Here is a 12,834-nt window from a genome sequence, read left to right as displayed (position 1 = left end):
ATCTGTTAGTTTTATAAATGTGCCATGGTTATGAGAGATGTCGGTAGAAGGTATACAGGAGCTATCTATACTATCTTTATAGTTTTTACAGTCTTCCAAAATGTTTATTATAAAAACCCCACAAGAAACAGCAGATTCCAGCTGTTGGTTAAAGGCAGGGAAGGGGGCTCATGAGGGGAGAGGTCAGGGCCCCAGAGGGGACCTGGGGTGCAGATTGTTGGTGCTGGCCCTCACAGCAGTGTTCTCATTTAGGTCCAGCATACAAGGGCCCTGTGGCACTTGAGTTAAACCAGTTGGGCTAGTATCTCTCACTTAGGGCCCCAGCCTGAGTCTACACTGTGTGCACTCAAGATTCAGTTCACTAGGAGGCTGAGGATGTGGGGAGAAGCATCGGAAAGATCTTCAACTTACTTCACATCTGTTATGTGCTGGTGAGTCTCCTAAGCTGCTTCATATGCAACGTCAATTTGAATTCTCATCAAATCCCATTTCCTCGTGGATTTGGAGGCACAGAGAGGTTAGGTAACTTGCCCAAGGTCACACAGCATGTTCTGACCAAAGCTCTTCTGATAGTCAGGATGGGAGACCTTTTAAAGCTTTCCCTGTGAAGGGGACACACTTGGTGCAGCAGGACTTCCATGTCTTCCAGAGCAGGAGCCAGTGGGCCAGCAGGTTCAGGAGCCACGGGGCCAGTCCTGGCAGCCAGCAGGACTGAGATGAGCTCTGGCCCCTCTCCCAGCAGCTTCTTGGGCATCTCGGCTTGGCTCTTCTCTGCATGGTTGCTCTGTCCTCTCTTATACCTGGTCCCCAAGACTATTCTGTCTGCTCTACCCTATGGTGAAGCTCAGCTTCTTCTCCTGGCCCCTGCGCCCACTGCTCCCAGTCTAGCTGAAGGAGTGGCTGATTGGCCCAGCTCCTCTTCCTGAGGACTGGCCGCCCTTGGGTCCAGGTTTCTGTGACTTGGATGGGCAAGACACACAGGGCAGTATGGTTCAGTGCCACGAGTCCCAGCTTTGCAGTTGGATTGCTTAGATTTGAACCCATTTTCTCCCTGTGTGACCCTGGGCAAGTGACTTCACCTTTCTGTGTTCTTGACTCATCCTCAGAGGTAGCAGTCCTATCTTCCCCCTGTGAAGACTGAATACATGATTTCGTATGAGTGAATGAGTGAATACATAATGCCGCGCGAGTGAATGCACGACTGCATGATGCCACGTGGGTGAATGCATGACTGCATGATGCCACGTGGGTGAATGTACGAGTACATGATGCTGTGTGAGTGAATGGATGCAGAACCCTGGCCCAGAGGAAGCACCCGGCTGCCACTGCTTGTTGCCATTATTACCACTGCCATCATAGAAAGCGGTGTGTCAACTTGGCAGGGGCAGTGAGTGGGGCAGTGAGTGATGGACATGCCTTCTACACCCAGCCAGCCCAGACTGCTCATCCTCATACTCCTAACCTGTCCATGAATCGGGGTGAAAGACTTCCTAAGTAAGAGGGGAGTTCAGGCTTCAAGGGGTGTGTGTGTGTGTGTGTGTGTGTGTGTATGTGTGTGTGTACACCCGCAGGTGGAGAAGTAATGTCCCTCCTCCCCCCATCAACTGCCATTTCTGAGTTCCTGGGCTATGGCCTTGGTTTGTCCCTTATGCCTTGACAGTGATGAAGGAGGGCTCTTCCCTACTTCAGCAGGACACAGGTAGATGTGTGTGCAAATGACAGGCTTTTAGGAGGAAAGTAGGGACTTTGCCTCACAATCAGGAATCTTCTAGGATTACAAAAGACTCTGACTTTTGCATCTGGGTAAATGAGCAGGTGGGTGATAGGAAAGGAAGGCAGATCATGTGGGGACAGCTGCAAAGCCTGAGCTCCTCCCATCCTGGTCTGTGGAACACCTACTTCTCCCACCTCAGAATCTTGCCTAGAAGTCTCTTTGCACCCCTGCCCCTGGCCGCCCACCTCCAGCTGCTGGGGATGTTGGTGGAGATCACAGGCACAAGAAGCCTGAGGGCTCTGGTGCTAGGATGGCTCAGGCCTCAGGTTTGGGGCCCAGGCAAGACATGGGATAGAAAGCAAGGCCAGGAGGAGGCTGAATTATCCCAGCAAACAATAAGACATTGCACACGTGCACACCTACAAAGCACCTAGAAACATCTCTGGCTCATGGCCAGTGCCACCTCGGTGCTATTAACTCAGATGATGATAAATGAGAATGAAAAAGCCTGTGCTGGAAGCTGCCGGAGTCCACTAGCCACCAGAACACAACCACCAGGGGACCCCACACCTGCTGGAGAGAGGAGACACCGGCACGGGACAGACTGCTTACTTTGTGCCAGATACGGTTCATTTAATCCCAGCAGCCACCCAATGAGATCATCTGCCCATCTTCCAGGTCAGAAGATGAAGGCTTACAGAGGTGAAATAACTCTTTTTCTGTGCATTTGGAGGATGCCAAAGTGACTTCTTTGCACGTGCTCTTCCCTGTCTACAGTGCTTGCACTCTGCCCTAAAATATTCACAGAGCCATAAGAATCGCCCCCAAATTGAGTACCTTACAATCAAGAGTATTTATTATCTCCAAGGCTCTGTGGGTCTGGAACCCTGGCGCAGCTTCGGGGCCATAGTATGACGCTCATGGGACCTTGGCACTTTAGCCTTTGTTGGCCTCTTCCCTTTTAAAAGAATATTTGAAAAATTACATTTCATGCCTGTGTTGGTATAAAGATATTAATGTTATATATTAAAAACATTTTCTTTGACCTAAAAGTTCCTTCTTTCTCCTAATTTTATTTTTATTTTTTTTGAGACAGAGTCTCACCCCATCGCCCAGGCTGGAGTGCAATGGAGCAATCTCGGCTCACTGCAACCTCTGCCTTCTGGGTTCAAGCAATTCTCCTGCCTCAGCCTCCCAAGTAGCCACCACACCTGGCTAATTTTTGTATTTTTAGCAGAGATGGGTTTCACCATGTTGGCCAGGCTGGTCTCGAATTCCTGACCTTGTGATTCACCTGCCTCAGCCTCCCAAAGTGCTGGGATTACAGGTTTGAGCCACTGTGCCTGGCCCTTTTTCCTAATTTTAAAAGAAGTGAAAAACATTTTCACTGGTTCTAAAAGTATTGTGGGCCCAACGCACTGTGCCTCCTGTGTTTAGTGGGCAAATTGGCCCTGAGTGGCTTAGCCAAGCAGTTCTGGCTCAGGGTGACTAGTGGCTGCAGCCATCTGAAGTCTTGGCTGAGGCTGCAGGGTCCATGTCTAGGATGGTGCAGTCACATGGTTGCTTGCAGGAGGCCTCAGTTCCCCGCTGTGGGCTTCTCCATGGGGAGACTTGAGTGTCCTTGTGATATGACAACTGCTTCCCCTAGAGTGAGAGGGGGAAGTAGGAAGGAATCCTTTTATGCCGTATCTTGGAAGTCGTAAATGATCAAATATCATTACTTCTGCCACATTCTTCTTATGAGTCGTTAAATACAGCCTACATGTAAGGGACAAATGGGAAGCGAAATTAGGCTCCACTTTTTGAAGGCAGTGGACAGACATATTAAAAAACCATCATACTTGGCTTCAGACAGGCCTTCTCTAGGTCAGCTAATTTGACCCCTGTTGCCACCTCCTAAGTCTGCTCTAACACATCACTCAATTTATCGCCGTCTGAGATTACCTTGCTCATTGATCCGATTGTCTGGCCCAGCTGGAAGGTCAGCTCCTCCGTGGGAGGGGACCTTGTCTGTTCTCTGCTGTTGTTCTAGGGTCTAGCACAAAGCCCAGCACCCATGAGGCTCTCAGTATTTGCTGAATGAAGGAATGAATCATTGAATGAATGTTGGTGGTGGTGGGGGAACCTGCAGTCACTCTAAACAGGGGGTGGAAGGGGAGTGTGTGGAGAGGCTGAAGCTCTCCGCTTTGGGGTTTGTTGTTCTGGAATGGTTTCCAAGGGGATTGGGAAGGTCTCGTAGGGAAGAGGAGGGGGAGCAGGAGGGAGTAAGAGGCCTGGAGAGGCTGGATGACCAGATGGCATGGGATTACCTTGTGAGCAGGGACTCCAGATTATAGGACCTGGTGGGATCTAGCTGCTCCAGATGTAGGAACAGAAAAATTACAATGCATTGTGGCAGATGCCTAACAGGAGTGTGTTCGGGACTCATTAGGCTGGATACTGATGCTTACCGCTGACAGAGGACCTTGCTTTTGACCACACCCTTCACTGTGGACTTTGCTCACTTGCCGGGGTGTTAGGGGATTGCTGAGTCCTGGGGAGACACACTTGGCTGCTGGTTGCTGCAAGACCAGCTCACCTGCCCGTGCTGCTCCATTTAGCCGCTGGGGGGCAGCAGAGGCCCATGCTTGACGGCAGCGCCCTGGCTCCTGCAGCCTCCGCCCTCGGAGCCGTTCTCTGCGGCCAGCGACCAGCTCCTGCTCCTGCAGGGGCAGAAGCTGCTGGGTGGGGTGGAGGCCACACGTTTGGGGTGTTTCAGTCTGTGCTTCTGCTTCTGAATTCTTCCTTCCACTCTCCCCTGAGCCTTCTCCTAGTATCCTTTCCCACTCTACAAATCTTCCCGGAAGATGAAAGCAGAGATGTCGGAGTCGGGTGGGGACCTGGAACTTGTCGATTTCAGTGAAGGAGGTGGACTTTATCCTAAGGGCCACGGAAAGTTCACTAAAGTGTCTGATTTGTGTTTTTCAGAAACGTACCTGTGGCTACAGGGAAGCAGACAGTTCAGACAAGGAGCTGCTTCAGTGGCCCAGGTGGGAGAGGAGTCTGAGAAGAACAAGTGAGGCAAGGAGGCGGATGGCGGGTGCCAGAGGCCCGTGCTGGGACACGGGGAGAGCTGGGCTGAGTGCAAGGGGGCAGTGCTGAACCCCAGAACAAGCACATTATTGCAGTGGTGGTGGAGGGTTCAGGACACAGGGCCCAACCCAGATAGGCATGGGTTCCAGGCCAGGATTCCCTTGGTGGGGTGACAGCAGGAAGGAGGGGAGCAGCACCGCCCCCCGCCCCCCCAGATGAACTGGCTTGCTAGAAAGTGAGTCAGGAGCAGGGGCCAGGGACCCACAGCTGAGCACACAGTGAGGCATTGGTCTTGACTGTGGAGGAGTCAAGGGCTGTCAGCAGACATCAGGGACAGGGTGAGGAAGCCCTAGAGGATTGGCCTGGGCTGGGCCCTGATCTGGAGTTGACTGCTGTCCTACACTTTCCCACTTGCCGCTGAATCCACAGGCCTCAGCAGCCTTCCTACTTACTGCCTGCTGGCCTTCACCTGACCTGGCTCTAGGCCCTCCAGGTCCTCCAGGTTGGTACTGAGCTGGAAGCTGGCTGTGTGATCACTGGTGGCCTTGTGCCCAGAGACTACAGTTGGGCTGGGTCTAGCAGAGGGCCTGGCTGCCTTCCAGGGATCAGGAAGGGGGACCACTCCTCTAAACTCAGGACTCAGGAAGGGGGACCGCTCCTCTAAACTCTTGCTGTAGATGGTGAAGGACTCATCCCTGAGCCTCCATGAAGGTTTGGGCTTGTGCCCTTCTCCCACTTCCTACCGTCTGTTCCTGGCTCCTGCAGCATTTGCTCACTGCTCCCTGCTACCTGGCCAACTCCTAGTCATCTTTATGTCTCCGTTTAAATGTCACTTCCTTGGAAACAATTTCAGTGCATCCATTATTCTTACTCAGAACGTCTTTTGCTTTTCCTGCAGTGCATTTATTATAACTTATTATAGTTTGGAGAGTGTGTGTGTGTAACATCTTGACCCCCCTGAATAGACTGGAAGCTCCCTGGAGACAGGGAGCATGTCTGTTTTCCTCACCATTATAGTCCCAGGCTGTAGCCCCAGGCCTGGGATACTGCAGGCACTCTAAAAATATTTGTTGAATAGGTGAAAGCAAGAAAGAATGAATGCATTATGGATGCCCCTGAGGATGGCCTATGTGTTGGGAATTCATAAAGCCACAGAGTAAACCTGGCATCTCTCTGGATCATCAGTTTTACTTGGAATTAGAAACGTTCTATTTACTTATTAACCAAATATTTTACATTACAAAAGTAATACATGTTCCTTATCAAAATTCAACCAATAGGCATTATTCTTATATTGAAACAAACTCTGACACATTATGGAGTACAACGAAAAGTTCACTTGACTTTTAAAGAGAAAACATGAGGCTTCAAAGACATTTTGAGCTTAAGAGGGGCCAGACTGGCCTGCAGTGCAGGCTCCTGCAGGGATGAGGTCACTCCTGTGGGTTAGGGCACCTCCATGGGAGAGGCTGAGAAACTGCTGTTAGTCAATTGCACTGTTGTTGGCATCTGGCTGCAGAGCTGGGCGCTGACTGCACTTGGAGAGAAAGCAAACGCCCACTTTATAAAAGGAGAAGACGTCTGGCCAGACTCTGGAGGCAGGGCCCTGGAGGGGGAGAGTGTTTTTATGGAGGAGCGGGGTTGCAGTGAGGCTTTCTAGGGGGTATCAGGAAGAAAACCTTCTTGGTAACGAAATAACAGAAATTCTTTTGGAAGAGTGAGAGGGTTTACTCCCAGGACAGGGTGCTGTAACAGGTCAGCTACTTCCAAGGGGCTGAGTGTCCCTGGCTGGAGGCATCAGGGCTGGGGAGTCCGGGGGAGGTGAGGAAGTAGGTGTGTGTGGGGGTGTCATCGGGAGACCAGCAGCGAGAGAGCCAAGGAGAATGACACTATTATGTGCAAAATGCATAGCTCCATGTGGCTTGAAAGATGCGGGCCTGGAGCCTGGTAGATCTGGGTTCAAATCCCAGCTCTGCTGTTTTCGTGATGGGACTTTCGTCAAGTCCTTTTCCTCCCTGAGCCTCATTTGCTCCACTGGCACAAGGGGAATCCTGATCGCCCTCTTGAAGGAGGTTGTGATGGTTCCATTAGGAGTTTGTTCTCTGCGTGTTCAAATCACCTGGGTACTGTTTTAAAAAATACTGGTGTCTGGGCTTCAGCTCAAGCCACCTGAAGCAGAATCTCTGGGAGTGCATCCCCAGCATCCAGGATGCTTGAAAAGAGCCCCGGGTGGTTCTGCATGCCGCTGGTGGGGAGAATCCCTGCATAGGTGATCGAAACTACAGCCTCATGATCGTCTCCAGCAGAGGAAGTGGTTCATGTTTCCCAATTAATCCACAGCAGCCTGGCCCAGGCTCCGCAGTCAGTCCACAAGCTGCTTTTGTGCCTCTCACTGGGCTTTTCTCCTCTGCTTGGCTTGTTTGCTCTTTGTCTGGGTCCCAGCCATCATGGGAAGGGCGAGAGCCAAGTGTGCTCACTGGGATGCAGCTGCTTTCTGTCCAGTGGCCTCGGGGGTGACAGACAGATGCGGACCTACGAGGAGAATGACACAGGGGCAGACAGGCCAGGCTGAGAGCAAGGAACATGCCTCCCTCCCCACAAGGCAGGTCTAGAAAGACATTTACTTGGTGCTTAAACTTGAACTTGAACTTCACAAGAAGCCCCTGGAGGTTGGGGCGGCCAGGTGGGGAGTGTTGTTGAAATACAGATTGCCAGGCCCCCAACCCCAGGGCATCTGATTTGGTAGGTCTAGGGTGGGGTTGGGAACTCGCTCTTCTGATGAATTCCCAGGTGACACTGTGGCCCCTTGGACTGCACTTTGAGAACCACTGACGTAGAGGCCTGCGGAGAAGTCAGCCACATACCAGCTCCATCAACACATACCCAGAGCTAGAGAGCAGCAGGCTCAGAGGAATGGCGAACAGTCAAGCAACCCACAGACACGGTGTAGTCGGAGGAGGCACCAAGGAGGCGAGAGACCCAGACGCATATCAGCAGAGCTGGGGAGAGACAAGGACCCCAGTCCATCCAGGGAGGAGACACCTAAGGGACAGAGACAGTGACATCTTCCCGGCCCCTCACCCCAGCTCAGAGAATGACCTCAGGAAAGAGAGTGGTAGACTGACCAGCCACAGACCAGCTGACTGGAGGGAAGAGAGGCGGGTGGAGATTCACAGTGTGTGAGCAGCAAGTAGCCAGGGGGAGCTCTAGGGTGTGCTGGGGACAACTTGTACCCCTCAGTTTTCAGGTCATTTGCCAGTGAATTGTAAATCCTCCCTGGTGGGAGGATTCACTCCATATGAAGACCCTGGGAGCCCTGGGTGGTGGCGACTTCAGAAGCAGTGGGTCCTCTTTTCTGGCCTAGGTTTGACCCATGTGGGACTTCTTGCTCTTCTGCTCAAAGGTCAGGTCCTGCCACCTCCTCCAGGAAGCACTTCTGACTGCTCCACCCATGGAGCAGATGCTCACCTCCCGGAAGTTCTATGGTGTCAGCTTCTCAAGCCTTCTGTGGACTTTTCAGAGCTTTGGTTCATTGTTGCTGGTGTGACTCTGGGTTGTGTCACCTGCTTCCCAGCCCTCGGTGTCTCCATGTGTAAAATGTGAGTGGGGATTGGCTGAAGGATCCCTAGGGCCTCTTCTACTTGAAATAACTTGTATTTACTCCCTCTTTCCTACCTTTTCTGGATTGTGTTCCCCTGTCCTTGAAATTTTCTTGAGTAAGGCCCATCAATATATGTATGTTTATTTATAAACATATACATTATGAGACATATATAAAGTATACATTTAAAAGGATGAGATAAAAATACAAATAGAAGTTACTGTGTGTGTATATATACACACAAAGAAATATATGTAAATAAATAGGTATTTATGTCTTTATTTTCAACAGTACTTGAGAAGTAGCATAAATATACAGTAATTATAACTTCCATTACTGTTATCGAGTACTCAGAGAACAGGGGTAGCTGTTCTGTTATTTGATAATAACTAATAGAATGTTTACTCGGCACTCTTGTTATGAGCTGGGTACTGTGCTAGTTGTTTACATGAATTGACTCTTTCAAGCTTAACAGCCCTATGAGGTAGGCACCATCGTCATCTCTACTTCCCAGGTGGGGAGACTGAGGCATAGAGATGGTGAGTAACCTACCCATTGTCACACAGCCAGAAGATAGTGTGACTGGGATTTGAACACTGGTCTTGCCACCAAGCTTGAGCTACCTGTTAGAGGGCAACTGAGGGAGGTTCTACCTCCGAGGCCTGGTCCCTGAAATGGCATGCTCTCAGAAGGTGAAGGCCATGCTGCCTGTTTTCTTTTTTTTTTCTTCTTCTTTTACTTTTTTGAGACTGAGTCTCGCTCTGTCACCCAGGCTGGAGTGCAGTGGCACAATCTCAGCTCACTGCAACCTCCACCTCCTAGGTTCAAGCAACTCTCTTCCCTCAGCCTCCCGAGCAGCTGGGATTACAGATGCCCACCACCGTGCCAGCTAATTTTCATACTTTTAGTAGAGATGGGGTTTCACCATGTTGGCCAGATCTCGAACTCCCGATCTCAGGTGATCCATCTGCCTCAGCCTCCCAAAGTGCTGGGATTACAGGTGTGAGCCACTACACTTGGCCCATGCCACCTGTTTTCATTAGAACCACTGCTAAATATTCTCTGAGAACTTCTCAGACTTCCCAGGTCCTGTCCAGGAGCTCTGCCAGCATGATCTCACTGACTCCTTCCTCAAACCCTGCCAGGGCAGTATTGCCATCCTTACAAAGCCCAAATCCAGGAGGCAGTGCCCTTCCCTGGGACCTGGCTGGGCCACTCTCCTGCCACCTTGGCTGAGCAGGAGGGTGAGTTTCCCCATAAACATTAGGAGAACATTAGGAGATGCATCAAGTTGCCCTAGAAACTAGACTCTAGTTAAGTGCTTGAAAAGTAATTATAAACTCCAGAATATCTTTCAGCCGAGCAGGTGGCTGGAAAATTAGGAATCTATTTCTGAGACACCTTCTGCTTTCCAGAAACGCTGAGGTTATGTTTCAGGCAGGTCAAGCGCTGGTGGCCTCTGTGGAACGTGTGTGTGTGCATGTGCGAGTGCGCGCACACACGGGGTGCAGCACTGAGGGGCCAAGGAGAGAGGAGACGCCAGTCTGGGGGCGTAGCTGTCGTGCCTGCCCTTCCCTGGAGCTCTGTGCAGTGTGGAGGCGGCAGGCGCCTCCTCTCTGGTGTCACCCCTTGAGATCTGGGTTGCTAGGACACCAGAGCTGAGGAGATGCCAGTTGATCTGCCAAACATTTTTTCTTCCAATTAGGAATAATTAGACAAAGGGAGAAAGTGTGTGCTTGGATGGTGGCAAGAGAGGCTTGGAGCTTGGGGACCCTGAGGAGTGGTTAGGGTTTCATAGCCGAAGATGGTGAGGAGTGTTGCCCCCCCACCCAAGGGAAGGAACCTCTTTCTGGACCCATGGCACCCAGCCTGGGGGAGAGAGGAAGAGATCTCATGTTTATTAAGTATCTAATACATGTCAGGCCTTGCATGCAGCCCTCTCATGCTAATGACAAGCCGGGAAGAGGGACTAGGATCGCATATGGTCTCTTCACTATTCGCAGCCATGCTGGACTCCCTTGGTCCCCAAACTTCTTGGAGTTCTTGCACACACTCTTCTGTCTGCCCAGAATGCTTGCTCTTCTCTGCGTGGCCGGCTCCCTCACCCCCTCCAGGTGACCACTCTTATTATCCACAATAGGCCCTCCCCCCACCTTTCCCCCGACAGCCCCTGGCTACTTCCCTGCATGGTGCTCAGCATGGCTCACAGCTATTTTATTTATCCGGTCACTTGTTTTCTAGTCTGTCTTCCTAGCTAGAATATCACATTCATGAAGACAGCGTGTGTCTCACTTGTGGCATATGAAAGGCTCTCGGTAAATATTTGTTGAATGAATGAATGAGGATCTCTGTTCAAAAGGAAGTGGAGGCTCAGTGAATCTGAAGTTCTTTCCTAAGGTCTGCAGCTCAGTTATGGGTAGAAAGGTAGAGCCAGGCCTTCACCTCGTGTCTCCCTGGCTCCCAAGCCGGCTCTCTTTCCCTGGCATCACGCTGCCTGCAACCAGGGGCGGCCTCTGTCCGTTCCCCTCTCTCCAAAGAGGCCTGCGTCAAGGGAAGGCTGCTGGGCCTCCTCAGATATAAAGACTTCAAGTTCTGGGAATGGGGCAGTGCAGGGTAGTGGTCCCTGGAGTCCACCTGTCTGGGTTCAAATTCCAGACCTGCCTGGCTGGGCCTCAGTGCTCCCGGCTATAGTTTGGAATGACAACAGAACCCATTTCTCCAGGGTCTTTTGAGGATATAATGAGATAATGCATGTGGAATGTTTAGAGTGGTGCCCAGCACATAGGAAGTGCCTCCTATGATATAAATTATAGAAACAGCTGGGGTGACAGACAGCTCTGATCCTTCCTACTTGTGTCAGTGACACATCGTGGGCCGAATCATGCAGCCTGTTAGGTGCCTGGTATAAATTATTCATATTGGAATCTGAGGCCCCACATTCTTAAGAGCTCCACCATTTGGAAGCTGAGAGAAGCTAGCCAATGTGAGAGAGCCCAGTACAGTATCTGGCACATAGTAGGTGTTCAGTAAAATGGCAGTTGAACCTCTCCTGAGATAGCCGGGCTGAAAGTCCAGGGGACTGTTGAAACTCTCCACCTGGGTGTGCCATTGCCCCTCAAATGCAATAATAAAAACAGCTACCGAATTATGAGGCCACTGTGCCTGGCTTTTTCATGTACTTTTAACGATTTGAAATTATCCTATTTAACTCATGTACTACCTGTCTCTTTCCAGTAGAATGAAAGCTCCAGGAAAGAGGGATTTGTCTCCTTTTTCACTGCTCTTTTCTCCACGCCCAGAGCAGTGCCTGGCTTATAGCCAACCTTCAAGAAGTATTTGTCGAGTTAATTGCCCTCGTGTCTGTTATGGATCCTGTACTAGATTCCTACTGCTGTAACCAATTGCCACAAACATTTGATTTAAAATAATAACAACTTTATTATCCTACAGTTCTAGAGGTCAAAAGTCTAAAAAAAAATGGGCCACAGTTTGTGTTCGTTTTGGAGGCTCTGGGAGATCATCTGTTTTCTTGCCTTTTCTGTCTTCTAGAGGCTTCCACAGTCCTTGGATTGTGGTTTGGCATCACTCTGACCTCTGATTCGATCATCACATCTCCTCTGAGTATGGTCCTCCTGCCTCCCGCTCAGGCCACTCAGAGAATCCAGTATCATCTCCCCATCTGAAGAGCCTTAGCTCCATCACATCTACAAAGTCTCTTGCCTTACAAGGTAACATTCACAAATTCCAATTTAAAATGGGAACATCTTTGGTGGGGGCCGTGATTCTGCCTACTGCAGGCCTGACACCCCGTCTGTTCTTTCAGATGATTTATTCTCTTTTTCTCTACCTTCTTCTTTCTCTTCCATCCCACCACCCCACCCCCCTGTCCCCAGGCTCTACAACATCAAGGGTCCGCCTCAGTGGAAAGACCCGTGGTTCCTCTTCCCAACAGCTCTCAACTCTCAACTCTGGGAGTGATAAGGGGATTCTAAGACTTCTTCATGTTTAATGTTCTGGTGTTCTGGTACACTGTAGTGTTGTTAAGCACTGAAATGTAGGCACTTTTTGTTGTACCAGCATTTTTTCAGTATTTTAGAAAAATCTGAATCACAGCTGTCTGAAGCCTACTCAGAGAGTTATACGCTGCACTAAGATTTCCAATTAAACAAAGGTGTATTCATGCAGAAGGCATGCTAAGCACCTCCTGGCCCTCTTGAGACCCTTCCAAGCCCTCGTAGTGTGATGTTACTTCCCTCACTCGTAAGTGATAGTGAAGATGCAGAGCTGAATGTCTTTCTCCTGTTTCAGCCCCTTGTGCTCCCTTTAGAGCCACTTTGGGTCTCTGATGGAATCTACCTAGGATCAGGTGGTGGGGAAGACTTGGAAGAAAATGGGAAGAAAGTTTAGCTGGGGGACTTAGGACAGAAGAAAGTGGAAAAGGTATAGG

General features: G+C 50.4%; 1 long non-coding RNA gene across 1 annotated transcript; it reads left to right on the top strand.

Moving 5' to 3' along the window:
• Nucleotides 1-4,305: 4,305 nt before the first annotated feature.
• On the top strand, nt 4,306-12,199 carry LOC118155402 (uncharacterized). The gene is made up of 3 exons (XR_004745882.3): nt 4,306-4,743; nt 7,577-8,385; nt 11,937-12,199. It is a non-coding gene; the product is annotated as an uncharacterized LOC118155402 (long non-coding RNA).
• The last annotated feature ends 635 nt before the right edge of the window (nt 12,200-12,834 follow it).

The sequence above is a fragment of the Callithrix jacchus genome, chromosome 7, assembly GCF_049354715.1.
Source record: "Callithrix jacchus isolate 240 chromosome 7, calJac240_pri, whole genome shotgun sequence".
NCBI classification, from domain to species: domain Eukaryota; kingdom Metazoa; phylum Chordata; class Mammalia; order Primates; family Cebidae; genus Callithrix; species Callithrix jacchus.
The sequence above is the reverse complement of the archived record's forward strand: the minus strand, read 5'-3'. Positions and strand labels throughout refer to the sequence as shown.